General features: G+C 38.4%; 1 protein-coding gene across 1 annotated transcript in view; it reads right to left on the minus strand.

The window, feature by feature from the left end:
• RHOA (ras homolog family member A) overlaps nt 1-8,923 on the minus strand; it is a 34,395-nt gene extending 25,472 nt beyond the window's left edge. The window contains exon 1 of the mRNA XM_008565800.1: nt 8,845-8,923. The gene's annotated coding sequence lies outside the window, so the exon portion shown is untranslated. The remainder of the gene's footprint in view (nt 1-8,844) is intronic.
• Between the last annotated feature and the right edge of the window lie 428 nt (nt 8,924-9,351).

The raw sequence follows: 9,351 nt of genomic DNA on the forward strand, positions 1-9,351 counted from the left end.
CCCGCCCCTCGCTCAGCCAGTGAGCGGGAACCGGTCTGTATGTGGGATCCGAACCCTCGGCGGGAGCACCACCGGGCCGGCCCCCATGTGCTTTTTATTTCTCCAAATAAGTTGTTATAAATCAGTACTATACAGATGGCTATTACAAAGGCAAAAGACGTCTAGTCTTGAAAATTTTAAAGGAAATTTTAAGACATGTAAAAATCCTGTGAATTTCATTAAGAAGAATGATGAACTTGGTGTACATAAAAACTTCCTCCTAACCTTGGGTTTTGTCAAGGTTGGTTTCTGTGAGTAGGGTAGTGGCAACGCAAGCAGTGCAAAAAATTATTTTGGTTGAAATCTGGGCAAAGTGTCATACTACAGATAAGGAAATAACCATTAATCCCAAGACACTAACTTACGAAATTATAAAACTCAAAGCATATAACCATTCTCAGCCCAAACAACAAAATATACTAAAACTCAGGCTATTAAACCATGATTTCTTCCTCCTTTTTCCTCTGCTCTGAATGTACCCCATCCATCCTTCCCCCACTTAGATAACCTCATACTTAAGGCTAAGTCACTCCCTCTCTAGGCCTTCCCTGAGCTCCCAACTTAGATCAGGTCTCTTAGGTCCTCTCCTAACACCTCACATTTGTCTCTACCTCACTCATCTTCCCCTTCCAAAGTTTATTCCTACCAAATTCCACTAATATGAGAATCATATCTGTCTTATTTATCATTATTGGACAAGTACAGGCACAAGCACATAATACTTAGGTGCTCAAATAAATTGTTGAAAAAAATTTCCAGGAGCAAAGAAACTTTTTATAACCAATTTGCAGAACACAGGCTTTAAAAAGAAAATGGTTAAAACGAGATCAGCTGTGCACAATAGTAAGGAAGCTACCACTTAAAATACTTTGTTTTAGTAGTTCAAGAATTCACCCTCATAGAACTATAGAAATCCCACACATAATCAGAAACTTCAACTATCTGTAACAGGAAGTGCTAAAATTCAGATCCTCCCTCTGTACTTATGTGGTCTTATTTTAGACAACTCTCTAAATTTAAATGGTCAATAGCTCAGTTTGCAGCAGTTTTGAAAAATGCATGCTTGGGTGAGAAAGAGGTGAAGCCCATGGCAATAATGTAGGAGAAAGAAAACTCTGTAAAAGTAAGGCTCAGAAATGTAAAATGAAGGTGTAATGAGGTGCTATTCAGTCCAAGACAAAGAGTCCTAAAGCAGGGCAACAAGACCCCAGGGTCGGCTCACTTGGGAGAGTGTGGTGCTGATAACACCAAGGCCACTGTTCGGATCCCTATATAGGGATGGCCGGTTAGCACACTTGGGAGAGCGTGGTGCTCATAAAACCAAGGCCACTGTTCGGATCCCTACATAGGGATGGCCAGTTAGCACACTTGGGAGAGCGCGGTGCTGACAACACCAAGTCAGGGGTTAAGATCCCCTTACCGGTCATCTTTTTAAAATAAATAAATAAAAAAAAAATAAAATGAACAGAATACATACTACTTCATTAAGTCAGAGGAAGAAAATTTCTATATTAAAAATGTCAGTCGGGGCTAGCCAATTGGCTCAGTTGGCTCAAGGGCAGCCTTGTAACACTAAGGTCATGGGTTCAGATCCCCATATCAGCGAGCAGGAAAAAAAAAAAAAATCAAATTTAAAAATAAATAAAAAATAGTCTCAGTGCAATCAGTAAAAACTTACTCTATCAACTCCAAGTTCATCCACACTAAAGACTGTGCTTAGCACACAGAAAGTACTATTAAATATTTGGGAAATGACATTGAACAAAAAGCCATTTATTTTGTTATGGACTACATAGGAAAACTCTGGTAAAGGGACCCAAACTATAATCTGCCCATCTGTCTACAATGAGCTTGAGCCTAGTACTGTCATTATTTGGCTACACTGATCAAGCAGTTGCCAAGGGTTGATGTCAGTTCAAGGGCTTTCCTTTCTACAGCAGTAAGGGCCCTTGGAGATCAAGAGCAGCAGGTCTAAGGCATATAGAGGCAAGTAGAGCAGAATAAAGAAAACCTTCAATTTACTGCCAAGTAAGAAGTACTCCAATCTTCAGTTCCTTCTTTGGGGAGAGGGAGGCAAGGAACACTCCTTGAGGTGGCATACCTTCAGGTTTTCTAAATAAGAGCACCAAATTACCAACCTCAAAATGTAAATATTCCAGGGTTAACCTTAAACAGATGCACAGTATCAGGATTTCACTTTGTATAGCCTAATTCCCCACTTGCATTGCCCCTAAGACAATGCTTGTCTGCAGGGCTGACTTACAGAGAATGAACCATGAAGAAGCCCCAGTGAGCAGCCTAACGACCTGTTAGAGTGTTCTGGCAATGAAAACACGCAGCCAGGCACCCTGAATTCTGGCACAAACAGCTCAGGCAGGGCCCAGATACCATTCCTCTCAAGGCTCCACACCTAGCTTTTTAAAAAACAAAGACCCAAGGGTTTCACCTGGACCCACTTACAGAATGAAAACTCTTCAGGGTGGGGTCCTGGACATCTACGTTTAATTTTTTTTTTTTTCAACTGAAGAGAAATTCACATAACATAAAGTCAACCTTTTTTAAGTGTACAATTCAGTGGTATTTAGAACATTCACAATGTTGAGCAACCACCACTTCTATCTAGTTCCAAAACATTTTCTTCACCACAAAAGAAAACTCTATACTTATTAAGCAGTCAGTCCTTAGTAACCCCTTTCCCCAGTACCTGGCAACCACCAATTTGCATTCTGTTTCTATGAATTTACCTGTTCTAGATATTTCATATACATGGTGTCATATGATAGGTGGCCTTTTATGTCTAGCTTCTTTTACTATTGTGAATAGTGCTACTATGAACGCTCATACAAGTATTTGTTTGAATATCTGTTTTCTTTTCTTTTTTTTTTCCTTTTTGTCTTTTTTACTGACCGGTAACGGGATCGCAACCCTCAGTGTCGCACCCATACCAGGGACCGGCAACGGGATCGCAACCCTCGGTGTTACGCCTGCACCGCGCTCAGCCAGTGAGCGGGAACCGGTCTCCATATGGGATCCGAACCCTCAGTGGGAGTGCCACCGCGCTCCCAAGCGGCGCACTCTCCAGTGCACCACCGGGCCGGCCCAAAATTTTATATTTTTAATTGAAAAATAAAAATTTATGTATTTATTGTGTACATGTTGTTTTGAAATATTATGGGATGCCTAAATCAAGATAATTAACATGCATTACTTCATATCCTTAACCATTTTTTTGTGATGAGAACACTTAAAATCTACTCTTGCAGCAATTTTCAAGAATACGATTCACTGTTAACTGTACTCACCATATCATGCAATAGATCTCTGGAACTTATTCATCCTAACTGAAATTTTGTAATCTTTGACCAATACCTCCTAGCACCCCAACCCCCAGAACCTGGTAACTATCATTCTCCTCTCTGCTTCTATGAGTTCAACTTTTTGAGATCCCACACGTAAGTGGAATTGCTGGGTCATAAGTTAATTCTGTTTAACTATTTGAGGAACTTGCCAGTTTTCCACATTGTATACTTTTAAGTATCCTGATAAATAATCACCACGATCTATTGTCAAAGAATTGCTGGGTCATAAGTTAATTCTGTTTAACTATTTGAGGAACTTGCCAAACAGTTTTCCACATTGTATACTTTTAAGTATCCTGATAAATAATCACCACGATCTATTGTCAAGGGGAAAGCATAAGATACAGAATAGTGTAATATGCAATAATCTATATATAGGGCTATATAAGATACAGAACAGTATAATATGCAATAGTCTATATATAGGGCTGGCCAGTTGGCTCAGTTGGTTAGAACATGGTGTTATAACACCAAGGTCAAAGGGTTCAAATCCCCTTCCCGGCCAGCCAGCAGAAACACAACAACAAAAATAGTCTATATATAAAAAAAGAAATAATGCTGGTAAATACACACAGTATCTCTGGAAGGATACACAGGAAATAGTGACAGCAGTCTTCTCCCAAACAAGGACCTGGGTTGCTGGGAGAATGAGATGTAAGAGAGACTTTTCACACTCTAACCTTTTTGCAATGTGTTTCACATATGAGGGGTCTTCAAAAAGTTCATGGAAAGATTCATATTTTTCAATTCCATTTTTCTACAAATTTTTGGAAGAACCCACATTCATGCCTTATATATCCCCTTGCTATAAAATAAAACTTTTAAAGCCCTAAAAGAAACAATAATAGGAGAGAAGGACAACTGTGGCTCTGAGGTATGAAGAATATATATTTTCTTTTTGGAAATCTTATTGTAAGACTTTTTTTTTTTTAACTTCTCAGTATATATTGTAGTTGATTTTTTGTGATCCTTTACATTCCTCTCCCCCCCCCCCATATTTTTAAGTAAAAAAACTAGATTAGGGCTGAACAGTTAGCTCAGTTGGTTAGAGTGTGGTGTTATAACACCAGGGTCAAGGGTTCAGATCCCCATACCAGCCAGCTTCCAAAAACAGTTTAAAAAAAAAAAAGCAAAAAACCTGTAAAGCCTCTCACAGAAATGTTCTTTATCTTGAGTAGAGATTACACAGGTGTATATATTTATCAAAACTGTCATTTAAAATGGGTGCATTTTATTGTTTGCAAATTATAACTCAATGAAGATGATTTAAAACAAAAGCCAAAAAAGGCCTAAGGTGATTCCAAGTTTAGGAACTGGATTCCAAGTTCAGGAACAGCCAAGTTTGGGAACCACTGTTCTTAAGCACCAGGGACGCAGTGATGAGCCCTGTTCTATTCCCCCAAAATGAATTCTTAGGGTGCTACTGCCCTCACCCAAGAAAAATTGCTTCCAAATTAAAGAAATGTGATTATTAGGTACTACAAACTGCAACCTGAATAGTGAACATTGAAAGGCTGCATGTCTGGCACTGGGGCTAAATGTTTTTCTCTCTATGAACCCTCATAGCACTCCCCTATCATTCCCTTTTACAGAAGAGAAAACTGAGTTATCAAAGGATCACATTACTGTCCAGGGACACAAGCTATCAAGTGTCAGAGCTAGTATTTAACTAAGATGCTCTTAACTAAGATACTCTATTGCCTTCCTTTTCTGAATTTAAGATCTTCAAAAGATTAACAAAGCTTCCTTCTGAACAATAGGAAAAATTAAACAAGAGATTTCATCCAGAAAAGAACTTTTCCACAAAAACTCTGAACACAGTATTTCCAGCAAAGCTGCCAAATCACATAATAAAATTATCTTCTGGCAAAAAACTGTATATTAACAAAGTGTTCCAACATTAAATATCCATCTTAAATTTACTTGCTTGGGCTCTCAAAGCCTGCATCACAAACAACAGGGCTATGTAAAAGTACTTCAGAAAAGTGGCAGAGCATTTGCCCTATGAGTCCACAGAAAAAGAACCTGAGAGCCACAACTCATTCGCACCATAAAGACTTGGATACACTGCCAAGAATATGATAAATAACAACACACACATAATGAAAGCAGAATTTTCAAACAAACGCTTAAAGTCAAAACAATTTTTTAAAATAATCAAGTTGCATCTCTGTGCTTTAGAGCAGCTAGGAGCTTCAGAAGACAAAAATCTATATTCTTTTGTCCCTCTTTCTTGCAAAAATTCATCAGTTTTTATGTGGGGACTGCTTTTTGGGGCCGAGAACATTTTCCCATTAAGTTTAGGGAACTATGATCAGGATGCAAGGTTAGTAAAATTGGAAAACTTAATTGAAAATGTAATTTCTAAAGAATAATAAGACTGAAAGGTAAATAAAGTGTGCATAGCTGTTACATTATGAAATTAATGCTTCTGACTTCATGATGGAAGACTGCAGCCACAGTTCACCACACATGTACAGCATAGTTGGCTTGGATTAAAGTTGTTCAAGAACTCTTCAGTTATAAAAGATGGTGGCAGCAGGTAACAGTGGAAAAAATCTCCACCCCACCATGTACTCTTCAGCATTTTGCACCCACTTGTCTGAGAGTCCCATCTCTGATGCTACTATTTACTGATGCTTAAGAGTGAAACTACATGATCCCAGAATCAAATAAAGGCAGAGTCACAACCTGAATCTAGATAATTTGTGATTTACATGGTATCATATTGTCAAGCTATTACTTACAATGTCAAATAACGTGTATAAAAATTCCCCTCCAACATACTAACTCCTACAATTAAAGACAAAAAATGAAAACATCAAACATAGCATTTTTCTCTCAAATGACAGTAAAAAAATTTTATTATTAAATTTAAGTTTGCTACCAATAAAATCCTTATTTATCACTCTTTTTTTTTTTTTTCCCCTTTTTGTCTTTTTTCGTGACCGGCAACGGATCGCAACCCTCAGTGTCGCGCCCGCCCCTCGCTCAGCCAGTGAGCGGCTGGTCTGTATGTGGGATCCAAACCCTCGGCGGGAGCGCCACCGCGCTTCCCAATCGGCGCACTATAGCAGTGCGCCACCGGGCCGGCCCCTTATTTATCACTCTTAAGGGAAACAATCACTTACAAAAACAACAAATGCACTGATATCCTGAAAGAAAAATATCCCTGAAGAATCTCTCCTATACCAGAGTTAGAACAAATATTTCTACCAAGGGAGAAAATTAGTATGTATTGAGCACTGTGTTCCTCATACATTAGTATATCTAAAATTCCTATAAATAGAAATAGATGTTATCTTCATTTTACAAAGGCAGGTCCTGGGGCTCAGAGAAATAAAATAAACTGCTTAAAAAGAAATATACCTTGGGGCCGGCCCGTGGCTCACTCGGGAGAGTGCGGTGCTGATAACACCAAGGCCCCGGGTTCGGATCCCATATAGGGATGGCTGGTTCACTCACTGGGTGAATGTGGTGCTGACAACACCAAGTCAAGGGTTAAGATCCCCTTACCGGTCATCTTTTAAAAAATAAATAAATAAATAAATAAATAAAAATAAAAATCAGTTAAACTTAGAATGAAAATAACATAAAAGAGTATATAAGCTCTGTAAGTATATATTTCTACTTCTACTTCACCAGCCTGGGATACTAACAAGGTCACATCTCACTATCAAGAAATTCTTTCATTCTTTGGAGTCCCTTCATCCATGGGTTTATCCGGTCCAGGATATCAGTTTTTCATATACCGGCTCGCCAGAGAGAAAACTGAGAAGTCTAACCAGTCTCCAGTAAGCCCTGATGTTGCTACCGCAGGGGGTCATGTTAGGCAGTAGGGATTACAGGGCCATCAGCATTCTGGTTAAAAAAAAAAAAATCTGATTTGAGCAAATCTACAGAAGAAAAGTATAACCTTTCACTTATTTTTTAAAAATGCAACAATGTAGAAATGAACAATTGAGAAAACAACTTTGAAACTGTCTGCCCTCTTAAAAGAGAGGGTTCAGTCAAACCACCCTAATCAATTAATTACTGGAAACTGGAGAAGCCATTTCAAGCCTTATGGAACAGCAACAGAGGGCTTATCTCTGGCCACAGATCAGGGCTTTAAGATCTCACACCTTCCAATTTATCAGCAAAGCCTATGAGTACTCTTTTTACAATATATCATGAATTCCACCACCACCGTTACCTCTCTGTTGTCCAAGCCACTATCATCCTTCACTGGATTTAAAGAGCCTCTAATAGATCTCCCTGCTCCCATTTTTGCCCCCCTATAGGCAGCCAAAAAAATAAATAAATTAGATTACATCACTCCCCTGTAATAAAACCCTTCAATGGCTTCCCAATGCACTCTGTACAAAACTCTAAACTTCCAGTTCCTACATAATCTGGCCCCTGGCTACCTCTACAACTTTATTTCTTCCACTCCTCCTGCTTGTTCTCTAGACTCCAGCCATTCAAGTTTTTCTGTTCCCTAAAATGGCAAGCGTAGTCCCTACCAGACTATCATCAATCTCCCCTACTAGAATAAAAACTTGCTGAGGGTAGGGACCTCTGTTTTCTTCAGATGTGTTCCAGAATAGAGCCTGACATACAGTAGCTATTCAGTAACCATGTGCAGAATGAATGAATGAATGAATGATGGCAAAATTACAACCTAGCTTGGCCATCCATCTTTCCATGCCGAGGAGTTCAAAGACAACCAAAACCATTACCAGCAAGATGGCTTCACTGCCAGGCAGCCCGTCTCACTAAATACAAACTTTCATCCCCTTAGTGGTGCATTTCTCCATATACAGAGTGCCCTCAGACCCAAGGATGATACCAGAACAGGCTACTTATCATGTTATCAATTAAATTAAGAAACTATTATTTCCCTTATTTGTAACCAGTTTAAACTATCTGAACAGCTCCTGGATAGGCTGTTGTATTTGCTGTTAACATCGCTCCCTCCCAAGCCAGTATCACTACTGACCTATTTTGTAGTAGGGAGTCTTGTCCTTTCACCTTCATTCTCTAGTTGACTCATTTTGTATTGATAATTAAGACATAAACTATTCAATCGAAAAAATGAAAACTTAAAGATGAAGAACAGAAAGGATTAGATGGGAATGGTCCAGAAGTAAAAGAATTACATGTGTAATACAGTGAGTCCATCTCCTTAAAGATTAAGTAAGGGAGAGGTTTGGAAATACATCTTCATCTAAGGAAGGGAATATACCTTGGAATAGAAGACAGAAAAGAAGTTAGAGGAGTTACCTTACAGACAGGTAGGAAAATAAGTACAGAGAAAGGTTCTGGAGTAAAATAAGATCTCAAGATTGGCAACAGGCAAACCATAATAGTAGTGATGCTGTACCCACATTTCCCTAGAATTTACATTAATAATAATCTCTCTCCCATGGGGAAAGGGAAATAGAAGAGACTTCTATTTACATACCTTACAAATGTGCTGCAAGACTCACTGCCCGAGTGGCAGAAGTTGTACAAAGTATCTTGAACTTCTCAGATGTAAGGCTATAAAAACATAAAAAATATCAGGAGTTATATTTATTCACTTTACAAGGGAAAAAAAAACAAAACAAAGGACAGTATGTAAATGGGCTTGCCCAAAGTTCTGTGAAGTAATTCTTTAGTGAAGAGTCCAGGAGAGGGAAAAAATGCAGAATCTAACATAACATAATTAACATAATACTTATCATTTATACAATTCTTGGTCTTCATCTTAAGACAAAATGTACACAATCAACCTTATTTTCTGGATATTATAATTTAATGTTGCCCTTTTTAAGGAAAAAAATCAAAAAAGCAGATGAATCCTATGTAAATTAATTTCCCCCAACATAACATTATAAAAATTTTCAAACACATAGTAAACTTAAAAGAATTTTACAGTTGACACCTGTACCCCTACCATCTAGACTACAATGATCATTTTAATGAATTG

The sequence above is a fragment of the Galeopterus variegatus genome, unplaced genomic scaffold, assembly GCF_000696425.1.
Source record: "Galeopterus variegatus unplaced genomic scaffold, G_variegatus-3.0.2 Scaffold203, whole genome shotgun sequence".
Classification (NCBI taxonomy): domain Eukaryota; kingdom Metazoa; phylum Chordata; class Mammalia; order Dermoptera; family Cynocephalidae; genus Galeopterus; species Galeopterus variegatus.